The following is a 14,160-nucleotide window of genomic DNA, read 5'->3' on the forward strand; positions in this document are numbered from 1 at the left end:
GAAGCATTAAAGCATTAGAATTCCAAGAATGTATTCCTAACAAGACTTCCAGTCTCCACTCCCTCCCACTATGTTTTCCATATGATGAAACTACAATCTCTATGGTGACATGTGCCGTCATCAGGGCTCCCTTTCTGCCTTCTACATGTGATCTCCTGGGTTGTTGTATGGAAATTACTCTCTCTCAATTGTTTCAGGAAAAGAAGACCTGTCTGTAGTTTAAGGGGAGGAGACTGGTGAGAAGGGAAAGAAGGAAGACATTCACAGTACCCCAGACAGCTGTGTAGAAAAGAGAGTCTGGCCCAGTGTTCTGATTGGCATAGGCCTTGACTGAGTCTTTGATTCTGAAACCAGTTGAAGAAAGATAAGTATGTTTCTGTCTACTTTCTGAAAGGTAGGGTGGTTGGCCTAACAGCATACGTGGTCCCATCACTGGCATTTTCCAGTTAAATTCAATGTGCCTTGGAGGAAATTTACTCTTAAATTTTTGTTTTTAGGTTGACTGTCAATATCTGGGGGCCCTGGTGGTGCAGTGGTTAAGAGCTTGGCTGCTAACCAATAGGTGAGCAGTTCAAATCCACCAGCCACTCCTTGGAAACCCTATGGGGCAGTTCTAGTCTTTCCTGTAGGGTCACTATGTGTTGGCAACGAGTTTGATTTTGTTTTTTGGTCAGTACCTGTGTAAGCTTATTTTAAGAATTCTAGTCTATTTTCTTTGTCTTCGAGGGTGTTTAGTGAAAACTTCCAAGAGGTGGTTAGATGTTGCCAGCCAGATGTCATTTTGAACCAAAAGTCAAGATTTGCATCAGTTCTTTCTTAGAGGGCATCACACTGAAAATTTACATTCAGATTCTCTCTTGGGGTGTGACCTTTGCCTACAGACTTGTTTACATATGTATCTTTACCTGGAAATGGTAACAGCCTGCAATGAAGATACTTATTTTTAGGCCTGTCATTTGCAAGGCCCTTTGAGATTCTAAGAAGATACTTAAAATCAGAAAATAGAAATCAATTATTTTGTCATAATTATAGATTTCAAAGTATTCTTTTCCATTTTAGGAATTTTTTTTTTTTTTTTTTCATTATCTAAACCACACCTTGGTTCTTTATAAAAAGAATTTTGGACTTTACACTGTAGAAGAAAAAGTTTCTATTGGCTTGAATTGCTGGTAAGGAGGTGTGCGAATGGCCTCAAGTTATACATTTGCAGAGGAAATATCATCCAGATGCTCAAGTCAGCCTTTTCTTGGCAGACAACTAAGAACCATACCGAAACTGAGTCTAAAATCTTTAACAAAAGAATTCCACAAGCTCTTACCTTTGGAACGGACATTAATTAAAAGAAGCCATCATATCCCCTGTGATCAGAATTTAACTACTATTAATCAGAGTTCACCACACAATTAACACTTTGAACCGATTAACAAATGGAAATTATAGCAAGAAATTTTGAGGTCATGTGCGTGAACGAACATATTCTCTAACCCAACTATCTGTCCCTCACCTTTTAAAAGAAAAAAAGAATTTTTTTAAAGTACTCCGGTCATAACGAACTGGGCAGATTTTGTTTTCGGTGAGGTGTTTGCTGTTACATATTGCACATAATGTATGGCACTGTTAGGAGGAAAAAATTGGAGTCAAAGTGGCTGGAAAGTTAGGTCTGCTCTGTAGCACTGTGAGATTGTTGACATCTGCCGAGGTTGGAGCGCTCAGTAAGCAGGAAATGGGGTGTCACTCTGAGTGGTAGTTTACCATTATCCTGGCATCCTAATGAAGTGTCTGCAGTGCACAGAGCTTCTGGATGGCATCTTAACGCACGGCTAAGCAAAAGCACTTCTCTCCCTGTCACTGTCATCCATCTGCCTGCACCCTACTGTAGCCAATGGGATGGAACCATGCTACAATGTGCTATAAGCCATTTAGAGTTGCACATTGCATAATCAGCCCCATCAAATATGTAAAAAATGGCTATTATTGGTTATTTTCCTCAAAGTCTGGCACCTGGAGTTTGATACATTAAAGTTGAACTTTTCTAAGTGCTGCTTTTGCTGTTAATTTCACTTTCCCCCTACTATCTAAATGCCAATGAGTTGCATCGTCATTGTCTTAAGTCTTGTTAATGGATTGAAGGAGTTGTATGAATATTCATTAAAAACTTCACTGTACATCACACTTGGTGAATTCATCAATTTGCAATATAATGAAATGGTCATTTTCTTTGAGATAACCATTTTTTAAGAAAAGGACAAAGAATAAATCAATTCAAATCACAAATTGGTTGTTTTCATCTTAGAGCACATTATTTCGTTTGCAGTGGTAGTTTGAGGTCTTCAATAGCTTTCTTTAAAGACACAGTGTATTTCTCCAAGTACATCTGCATTTTAAGCTAGTATTGTCAATGCTGGATGACTAAATTTAGTGCTTTAATATTACCTCCAATGAAATTAAAATGCATTGGCCAGAAGGATATCTGTTATTAGATGACATAAGTCGAGCAGGGTGTGAACATAATCCTCCCTGAAACTTCTGGATAGGCAGGCTGCATGTGTTCCTTACAGACAAGGCTGCAGAACAGCTGAGCTCTCGTGGCAGGAATGTACCTAGTACGGTGGTTACAAAGTTGAGGAGGAGCTTTCTGCCATGGGTAGGGGCAACAGGAATCTGCTAAATTGCAGGGGCAGGGAGGGAGGTTAGATAAACAAGAGGGCATAATACAATTCGGTTGCATCAGGAATTTTTTCACAGACATTAAAACTATGGTAAACATAACAGCAGGGAAGCTTGCACTGCATCACAGTGGGAAGCTTAAAGCGTCTGCCCGAACTGTGCCTGGCTCGAGCCACTGCTAGAAGTCTCCGACTTTCATTAGCACTCAACAATTCACCCAGTTCCCCAGAAAAAGAGAAAAAGCTAAGCTGCAAAGCCACTCGCTAATTATAGTAAATGCTCCCAGGTTACAGTATTTTGGGGGCAATAATGGCATGATGTTGTTAAATTAGAACAAAAGAGTCACTCTGAAGTAAAAAAGAATAAGAGGGTTTGTTTGTTTGCTTTACATCAGTGTATCCTTTCATTAATTTGGCAAGGCACTGTGTTGAAATATTAGGCTACCTTTTTAAAATGAAATTTTAGATAACTGAATCAAGTCGTGTCCTGTTTTTGAACATTAAAATGACCTACTCCCTGTAGCCCCCAAATTTATGCAAACATGTCTCACAAGTCTCCAAAACAGGTAGTTTCCTCTGGAGGAAATTTGTAATAGTACAAATATGTAACAAGGTAGGCAAACGAATGCACACCACTGCAAAATACTAAACATCAGGTTAAAGGTTTTTTTTGTGTTGTTGTTGTTTGTTTTTTCCTCGAAAAACTGTAGTTATTTGAGAAGAATACTGGGCTGCTTCAGGGGGAGTGTGGTCTGCTGTTAATGCCCATAAACATTTAAAATAATAGATTTTTTTTTAATGGAATGATAGCTGTTTATTTTTGCTAAATCTAGACGGGAGATGCTGGTTTCTTCATTCATATTCCCCCAGCTGCTGTCAGCATTACAGCACATCAGCTTTCCTTCATGTGCAAACATTTCTCCAGAACTTATTTGCAAAAGAGTCGAAGCAATATTAAACACCACATCCAAACCTCTTTTAAACACACAAAGAAATGGGGAAACACATCACAACTAGACCACAGAGAAAATCCTCCTTTCAAATTTACTGTTTGCTTTACACGCTAGTATAAAATATCCCACAAAGTCCCGTTTGTGATCCATTTGAAACAATCTTGATTTGCTTAAATTGTCACATTCTTCTTGCACATTTCTTCCTAAATGCAAAAATGGCAAAGAATTCTCCTCCCTCTTCATTATAAAAGTGCAGAATTTCTGGCTTGTTTATTCCTAATGGAACACTTGAGAAAGAAGAAAATATATAAATATCTCTTTCAGAAGATTAGTTGTCTCAATCTTTCTAAGAGAGGATTTGTTCATTTCTTCCCCATGGTAAACAACTTGGGCTTCTCATTGTAATTCTCCATTGTCAAATTCATGCATTTCACTTTGCTGGCTTGACCCCATGGTTCTAAAACATCACACCTTTTAATATTCTTATTTCTTCCATACTCTGTATTAATGTGTCATTTAGGACATTGTTAGGGGTAAAAGCTAAGCACCTTTTTCAAACAAATTTGTTGGGGGGAACTTCTACTCCGTTGTAACTTACTAAAACAGAGTCTGGGAGGGTGGGGTGGAGACAATACAACAACAGCAACAAAAACTACAGTGCACTGTTCATGAGAACACATTTCTAAGCTAAGAATTCCAGACAAGAAACAGCATTAAGTGTTTCAAGTATTTCAAATCGAGCGTAAGAAATTTTCTCCGATCTACCAGCAGATATTCTATTGACAAGGTCAGGAACAGAGAAAAGTCTGACCACCAAGACAGAAGCGAGAATAAGCATTAAAAAAAAAAAAAGTAGACAGTTTATCAACTTCAGTTTATAAAAGTAATGGGCAGTCACTTTACAGAACGTTTGTGCAGATAAGTTGCCTGACTATAGTGAGAGTGTGTCCATCCGTATGCCTACCAGACCCGTGGTTCTTCAAAAATTATATTAAGGATGTTAATAAAAAATGGCTAATATTTTCAAGAAACTATTAAAAAAAGAGAGACAGAAGGAGAGGAAAGCAAGCTGTAGCAAAAAAACCTAAGCTCAGCAGCTTTCTGTGGGAAATGGTGAAATGTGACTATGTGATTTATAATGAGAAAAGGTATCTACAACATACAATTTTCTACCTAGCTGCAAATAATAATTCATAGTGATGTCCCTTCCAGATAAAAGACCTTTGCTATGTAGGACCTATGTGGTAAAATGATCATGATAAATGTCAGACCAGTGCAGGTAACGGCTTTACAAACCATTAAGATTAGCTGGCTCTTTTTTCCGATGATAACAGTAACCATGCTGTGACTCTATGTGGTAATAATATCTCAGTCCTGATAAATGCCAGAGCCAGGCAGAGGTGTTTATCATTCCCAGTTCAGAAATGCTGACTAAAGTTACCACATGTTGCCTGCTTTTCTTCTTTTACAATAGTCTCACAATTAAAAAAAAAAAAGAGCTGATTCATAAAATTATTTTTTTCCCTACTTCTAAAAGGATTTTGGTGATTATGCATTTGTCTAACTGCTCTGTTTTCGGTGACACTGTGTGGCCATTTCAAATGGACAAACAGTCCACCGTACTAACCATTATCTTCTCTGTAAACATCTTTTGTTCAAAACAAATGGTTATGGATAAAGTTTAACATGTTTACTTTAAGAAACCTTTTTTGTTACTTTTTTTTAAATTGTGGTAAATGTATATAGCGTAACACTATCTCAGCATCCTTCACATGTATAATTTAGTGACTTAATTGTGTTCATCTTTTGTGCAACTGTCACCATTAATCACCTCCAAATTTTTCCAAAAAATTACTTTTTAACTTAAAAGACGGGAAATGTATTTCTTAGTTCACATTTTGCCAAATGGTGTGATAGATCCTGGTTGTGTTAAAGTGAGAATTGTTTAACCCTCTGTAAGTTTGTCTACCAATGGAAAGAGTCAGAACACTAGACCCTTACATTCAAAACTTCAAATTTAGAAAATTATTTGTAGAGTTTCCACCCTCATGAAAATTTACAAAGATAATGCTTAATGTAAATAGTTACTTTGAATACTTGAAATGAATTACTAGTCTTTGATTAGGAGTATATCAAATGACTCAAAATGATAACACTTGTTTTTAAAAAGAAAGCCTGTAAAACCAGAAATACATGTAGTTTAAGGGAAATTCTCACAGGAAAGCTGAATTTCAAAGAAATCAACTAGTGAGCTTTGTTTTCTTGACACAAACTATGGCCTGAGGATAAATGAGTGTCATTTGTAAGTTACAGAAATGTACTGGGCCACCATGACAACTCCAAAACTCCAAAATTACTTTAAAGAACAAGAAATTCTAGGGAGGACAGTAAGACCATGCAATAAGATTGCTGCTTGGGGGGTCAGTCATTGTCGTACCTCTTTAATTCAGACAAAGACAGGGATATCACTGCAAAATTGAGGAATGAAAGATTGGTATGAGACAGTTTAAGGTTGGTAAATTTTAGACAATTTTCTTGTTACCTGCCATCAAGTCAGCCCGCCATGCACAACAGAAGGAAACGTTTCCTGGTCCTGTGCTATCCCCTTGATCGGTTTCAGATCAGAATCTTGTGATCCATCGGGTTTTCATTGGCTGACTTTTGGAAGTAGATCACTGGGCCTTTCTTTCCACTCTGTCTTAATCTGGAAGCTCTGCTGAAGCCTATTCAGCATCATAGCAACATGGAAGCCTCCACAGACAGATGGGTGGTGGCTGTGTATGAGGTGCATTGGCTGGGAATGGAGCCCTGGGCTCCTGTAGGGAAGGTGAGAATTCTACCACTGAACTACCAAGGTCCCTAGGGAATCTTGCTACCCTAAAATTGATTATACCAAAGCAATAGTTTTAATTAAAAGTTTTTTAGGGCCTAAAAATTGAATACTGTTTCTAAATTTGCCCCCCCAATATGAGGCCAACACACCAGAAGTCTCTAGAATAACATAGATACGGTTACCTAAAAAGGAAAAGATTATTTTATTGCTTTCCTGAATTGATTTGGAGATATATAAAGATGTCAAGAACAGTAACTAGAAGACCTTCAAAAGTTGATTAAATGAACATTTACGTTCATTGATTTGTGTCAATTACATTTCCCAATTATTTTAAATTTTTCGGTAGAATGAGCTCTAACATCTTAGAAATTTTTTTACTTTAACAATCATCTTAGAGGATCCCTTCATTCAGGAGAAAGCTATAAACTTCATTTATAGCTATATTGTGATATATCTTATATTTAAACATCTATTATGATATATTTTGTATTTTATCTGTCCCTCTGGAGCTTAAAATAGCTGAAGACAACCAACTTTGTATCTGCTACAGGCTGAGCGTATGTCTTGATAAATATGTCTTTTCTTCAACCATATAAATGTATATATGTTTAATACTCTAAATTGCTCAAGAAATATTTAAGATTTTTTAAAATAATTTTCTAATTGTTTATTTCTAGGGAGTAGAAATATAGGTGGAAAGAAGTAGAGGTTGCTCTTAACAAGATTAGGTTTGCTCCCAGCAATACACTCTGGATGGCCAGGCTCCTCCTGGACAAGGATCAGAAAATGGCTTCCAAAAAACGTTGCTAAAGTGGCCAGTGAACTACAGCTTTCCTCACGGGTTAAGGAACTCATGGACTTGTGGCAATAAATTGGGCAGAGTATTTTTAATTCTGACATTTATTAATCCTTTGAATTATTTCCATTTAAAAAAAAAAATTCTTCCCAAGAGGGCTTGCTTATGCAAAAAACAGACAAAACATAAGCATATCCTGGAAGGAGAAACTATAGGTAGAAGAGAAATTCTGTATGCAAATGAGGTGATCAAGTCTAATTCACAGGTGGTCCCCTCTAGAGAAAGAAATGAATCTTAACAGAGTCAAGTAGATTCAGTTCTTGATGAGTCTTTTCTGCCCTGTAGGTAATGTACCTCCATTCTCATATTTAACTGTTTTTGACATAGCTTACGCAAACCAAAAACCCACTACTGTTTGGTTTCCAAGGCTGTAAATCTCTATGGAAGCAGACTGCCACGTCTTTCTCCCATGGAGCCGCTGGGGGTTTTGAACCACCCACCTTTTAGTTAGCAGTCCATTGCTTTAAGCACTGCGCCACCAGGGCTCCTTTGACATAGTTTAATACTGTCTGAAATAAAATTTACCACATTTTGACAGACACTGAGGATGTGCCTTCCTTAAACTTAAATATAAAACATAACCTTTCTGTTTTGTAGGAAAAACATCTTGAAAAATTGTGAATTTCCAACTTACGAATTAGCCTGAAGGCCATAGAGTTCCCTGTGTATGATGCAATGACACTTCTATTTATGATATAGCTACTTATGAATTTTAACCAAACACTCTTTGATAATTAATGATGTTCTATATATTTACAAAACTATCACATACTGTAGTATGCTTCTGTTTTTTTTGGGAATAAATAGCACAAAAGAGTAAAATAGGTGGCTTTATGTGGTTTTGGAAACAGCCTGGAACTATGAGCAGTCTTATGTCATGGATGATAGAGAGGATAATTAAAAAAAAATTTGTTTAAAGATTTTAATGGGAAAAGAATTTGCATTTATTGAGCACCTATTATATGTTTTGCATTTATATGCATTAAAACCTATGAAATAGATATAATTTTTGGTATTTTTAAATAAGAAACTTGAAGCATCAAGAATTCAAGCAACTTACCCAAATCACACAGCAGAGCAGGAATTCTTACCCAGTTCTTTCAGACTCCTCCATGATATGCTGTTTCTCATATTTATAATAAAAGTTTGAGGTATGTGTGTATTTGTATCCATTTGTGAGGCTTAAATTTGCCCCCAGAATCTCTCTTCCTAAAGTAAATGTAAGCTATTTAAAGATCATTCATCAAGCAATTTATTGCCATATCTTGGAAGATTCCTTAACACCCAACTCAATTTTTATTATAATTAAAAAGCATATGGCCAGAGACTGTTACCCAGTTGTGTAGGGTATGCTGAAACAAAATATTCTTAGAATATACTCATTCTTCCTGTAAGCAAGGGACTATCTTTAACCAAATTCTGAAATTTCCATGATACAATAAAGTATAAACCAAATAGAAACTAAAACTGCTTTCTTCCAAATATAGCCCTGACATATAAATGATTACCATGATTTTCATACAGGATACAGTAGACATTCCAGAATAACTTTAAGAAGCAGAACAGCTGTGATACTGCTGACCTCCGTAAAACAGAGGGTACAGTTGTCCTTTAAGAATTGTTGATAAATAGAATGAATAGAACTCCCTATGCCTTCGTTACTGGGAGAATCTGGTCTTCCTCTGGGTGGACATATATAACAAAGCAGAATTTATTTTGAAATATGATTTAATATGTAGCTATAAATAAGTTAAGGATAATAAATGCATGGATGATAAGGCCAGAAAAGTGTCCTGGGCCATCAGGTCCAGGGTTCTGCACTGTGCAAGACTCTTTCCATCATCATGTAACTTTATCTTATCTCTTTTCAAAAAGGTATTCGGTTGTAAATGTCTTTGTTTTAGTAGCAACATTTCATGCAGATAAATGCAAATGCAACTATTGTAAACCATATTTCTAAAAATGTGTCCTCAAAACCATGAATCAGGGGAAAACTATAAAGCTACATCCCTATCACATCGTTAAAAGCTATTTCTCATCATGTAGTAGATGTTGCTTTTCTAAGTAGCATAGAGATGTTTTTGCAGAAGCTCATTTACAATGAGTTTCTTGTAGTTTGAGAAGATGGGGGCAGGCAATTGCATGAGGAGTGGGCATTACTAAAAAACAGTTCAGAATCCCCATTAGGTTTGTCAACAATGAAGTACAAGGGAAAGGTTTTGTATGCAGTTGTGGGTTCACAGCTTAAAGATTGGAGACACTCTTTGGATTCAGGTGGGGAACTAAAAAAGTAGTAGTGAAGAGCTTTGAATAAATACAAAAATAAATCATAGAATGAGGGTAGCAGCAAAGGTGAGTGAAAGGGAAAAGAATTGCTGAGTTATTACTGGAAATACTTTGTGTAAGAGTCTTAGTATACATTTTATCTAGAAGGTTCCCTAATTCTCTACGCAGAAAAAGTCATCAAGTAAAAAAGCCAGCGATCTCTCGAAGTCTTCTCAAAAGTTTTAATACTTCACAATAATGAGAAGCCATATGCTGAAGGAGAAATATTAATAGAAAATGCTGTCTTTCAGATGCTCACTGAATCAATTGAAGACAGTTGACACATCTTTAGTAAGCTGTGTATGAATCTTAGCTCATTAACCACTCCTGTATTATGTATGCTGAATCCAATTCCTAATATGACACATCGATAAACCAGATCTGAAAAGGTGTCATTTCGATTTTAATGTATCCAATTGTATTTTTAGATGTTCCACCACTTAGAAGTGTTAGTGTTATTTCCTGATTTTACAAGCTATGGAAGAGTGGGTGCAGTTTTGATTTGAATGGGAGACCACTGCTTTCTTATAACCCTTTACAAAGATTTTATCGTGATTATGTTGCAAGAAAAATAAACTGTTCCTCCTTAATCATAGTTCAGCCCTCTCCAAATCATGCAGTTCCCCCTCCAAAACTTAAGTATAACTGAGCCACAAGTATTCATGTACCACTATCCAGTTGTCCAGTTCCTCAAGTGTGAAAAATTGAGAAAAAGAGAAAAATAGTTCTATAAAATATTCTTCATGTCAGACGGTTCTTATAGGTAGATGTGAGAACCACCACGTACTTTTAAAAGGATTCTTATAAATAACTGTTCACCAATCTGAGCATCAACCTCTCAGCCTATCACAAAGTATTTAGTGTGTTGTGTAATGCCAGGCTCCCATAGCAACACCAACTCAGTTCAACTATCAGCCACTACACTTTGAACACACACTGAAGCCAGACAGTATTCTAATTGCTTGAAGTAGAAGGTGAGCCACACCCAATTTGGGCTTTAAAAAAGATGAGGGGGGAAAAGGGTGAACGTTTATGGAGTACGGACTTCTCACTAGTCATTGTGCTAGGTGCGTTACATCTTATTTTATTTAATTCATAGAGCTATCCTTTTAGATGTTATTCCAAGAGAGTAAGCAACTTGCCCAAGACTACTCAGCTAATAAAGAGCTGGTACAGAATTCAAACCAAAGTCCATTTCAATTACATGTTCATGCCTTTCACTTGTTCACTCATTGTTTCTTCCTTCATTTAACCCACTGTATTCCAGTATAAGTATTGCCTAACTTTACAGGAAAATTCCCAGATTAATGGAAACATGTGACATTTAGACAGTGGAAATACAGTCTAAAGTGTTGTATAAGTAGAATGTTCCAAAGCAATGAAACACAGAAGAGGGACCATTGACTTTGGCTAGGGAAGTTCATACATCTTTTACCTGGTAGCTTAACAGACTCACTCAAAGTTTTATTTTCTACCCAAGCACCATAACAGTGGCCTTGCAAATTTAAATATTTCCAATTAAGCAACTCCACAACCTTTCCTAAACTCACCCCACCTGGATCATATGTTTCCTAAAACTGGACTTTGCTGCCTACTACCATTAAGACCACTCTCCACTTACTGTCTATCAAACTTAATTCGTGGCTGCTACTTCTGTAGACCTCAATGTCAACAGATTCATTTTTGGAGACTGACATTGATGTGGTCATTACTATGATCAGAGATTTCAGTGAAGTTAGAAAGAGTTTTCTTCCCCTCCTCTCCCCTCTCTTCATCTCCTTGGCCCTTCCCATCATGCTGTATTACTCTGTGTCACTTATAGACACCTCTCTTGAGGTACTTAGAATATGTTTCAAGGACTAAGCTGCAGTTCATTCAAATCTTCAATAGTTGCTTCAAATGCATTCCTCTACAATAACAATAAACAAATATTATGGGGCAGAAACTACATACAGCAACCATCTCCTATTTCAGGGTGAGCTTTCTATCTGACCAAAAACACTCTTGGAGAATTCCAAGGCGGGAGTTTTGGTGGTGCAGTGGTTAAGCTCTTGGCTGCTAACTGAAAGGTCAGTGGTTCAAACCCACCACCTACTCCACGGGAGACAGATGTGGCAGTCTGCTTCAGCCTTGGAAACCCTGTGGGTCAGTTCTACTCTGTCCTGCAGGGTCACACGGAGTCGGAATCTACTCAACAGTAACGAGTTTGGTGGAGTTTTTGATTTTGGTTATTTGCCCCCTAGTTTTGTTAAAACAATTCAGGTATCCTCAATCCTAACATCATCTTTGCTGTTTAAACCAAGTGATTCACAAAATCCTCAGGTAAATTACACTCCTACCATGCCAAAGTATGTAGAATGTATCCATATGTATGTATGCGTACATATATATCCATATGTATGTGTGTGCCATATGTGTGTATACATGAATATGTGTGTGTGTATGAATATATGTGTAATCATTGGTGTGTGGCATTAACTTCAGATGCTTAGATGCAAGTTATCCATGGCACCCCTGACCTGGGCATCCTGTTCCAATTTCCTTCTCCTCTTTATTGACCTGTCTTACATCTTTTTATGAGTTTCTGGTGTCCATAGGTTCCAGTTGGTCCTATAAAGTACCATATTTTCCTACCATCATTAATCAACAAGGGAGTTTTCAACCCCTTTGACAGAAAAGATTAGATCTGCTGTTGGCAATGATGTTGCAACTGCCTTTTCTTTTTTCTCTAACTCTCCCCTTTGTCTCTTTCATTTGCAGCTGTCCAATCCATATTATTTTGAAACTCTTCTAAGAATAACTGCAATTTTGAATGCTTTGACTGTGGGAGGCATTATTTATAGGTCTTTGTGGTTTTAGGTGGAAAAGAAAAGCTTCCAAGCAGAGCTCTACTAGGAAGACTGCCCCCATCCCACTTTAGCCAAATACCATCTTCTGCACAATATTTTCCTATAATTCCTAATAAAAAGGTTTTTTTTCAACAATGTATTGCAAATGCTTCCTGATTCTGAACTCTTTCTTATCCTACTCTATGAGGTTTACATACTTCATAGAAGTATGACGTTATGAATTGGGCTTTCTGAAGTACATCGTATTAGGACCTGTGTTTGGCCTTAGTATCAGAGACCCACCCTCAAAGGCTTCAGAACACAAGGTCTTATTTTTTTATGTGAAAGAAACCCAGAGGCAGGCAGTATCCAAGGCTGGTCTGACTACAGCATCAAGGAAGCTCCTTCCAGCTTCTGCGTAGCCTCACTTCTCAAGGTCATATCATGGTACAGCCATTGCATGTACATTGTAGGAAGCAGAAAGGCTAAAGAGCTGAATCAGCTTCCTTTACACAGCCTCACCAGCAGCCCCACATAACTCTTCTGGTGAAGAGACTTAATGAGACTGAAGTCTCATTGCCCAGATTTGGTCACATGGCCACACCAGCTGCCAGGGAGGCTGGGAAATGTACGTCTTCAGCTGGGTATATTGCCACCTCCTTAACAATGGGATTGTCTTGAGAAGGATAAAGAGGATGGATACTGAGTTGTTGTCTGCCTTACATATCATTCTCTTATATGTCATCTTTTCCAACAGTGGCCTCTTTAGACTGATCAGGAGCTCTGTGTCAGAAGTTAGACACAAAACATGGGAAAGAAAGATACCTAAGTCAGTGTATCTAATGTGTTTAAATTAAATAAACAATTAAACTTCTACACCAAAAACAAAACCTGTTGCTGTCGAGTCTATTCTGACTCACGGAGACCCTACAGGACAGAGTAGAACTGTCCTATAGGGTTTCCAAGGCTGTAATCTTTATGGGAGCAAATTGACACATCTTTCGCCCGTGGAGTGGCTGGTGGGTTCGAACTGCTGGCCTTTCTATTAGTAGCCGAGCACTTTAACCACTGCACCACCAGAGCGCCTCTCTAGATGGTTAGCACCTGTTCAAACTATGATAAGTTGAATTCCTTAGTGTACTAAGTACCTCGATTTTTATTATGTCATCCATGGTTGTAAAGGAAAAAAATAAAGTGAGGGAAAGCAGTGTATGTACTATGTAGTTTTGAAGAACCTCCTATGTTTTAATTGTATGTGACCAGGTATTATGCTATTTAAAATTTAGTTTATTTTTCTTTTCACTCCCTTATTTTTATAGCAAAAATAAAATATGTTAGAAGGGATAGAAATGGAAATAATATTAGAAATAATTAAGAAGTAGATTCTTTAATCGCCCACAAAATCACTCAGCAACAGAATACACTAGTTATACTTAATCACACTGGGTCCTTATGTATACGTTTCCTATGCTTGCTGTAACAAATGCCCATAAACTTAATGACTTAAAAGTATGTGAATTTATTATCTTACAGTTCTGGAAGTCAGAAATTCAAAATCAGTTTCACTGGGTAAAAATCCAGGTGCCGGCAGCCCTGTGTTCCTTCTGGAGGCTCTGTTTCCTGCCTTTTCCAGCCTTCGGAGGCCATTCTCACTGTTTGACCAGTGGCCCAACATCACATAGCCTTTTCTCCCACAGCG

General features: G+C 37.4%; 1 protein-coding gene across 1 annotated transcript in view; it reads left to right on the plus strand.

The window, feature by feature from the left end:
- The window catches only part of ARHGAP15 (Rho GTPase activating protein 15), a 713,811-nt gene that overhangs the window by 622,614 nt on the left and 77,037 nt on the right, over positions 1-14,160 (plus strand). The window lies entirely within an intron of this gene.

This window comes from Trichechus manatus, unplaced genomic scaffold (genome assembly GCF_000243295.1).
Source record: "Trichechus manatus latirostris isolate Lorelei unplaced genomic scaffold, TriManLat1.0 scaffold00033, whole genome shotgun sequence".
Classification (NCBI taxonomy): Eukaryota; Metazoa; Chordata; class Mammalia; order Sirenia; family Trichechidae; genus Trichechus; species Trichechus manatus.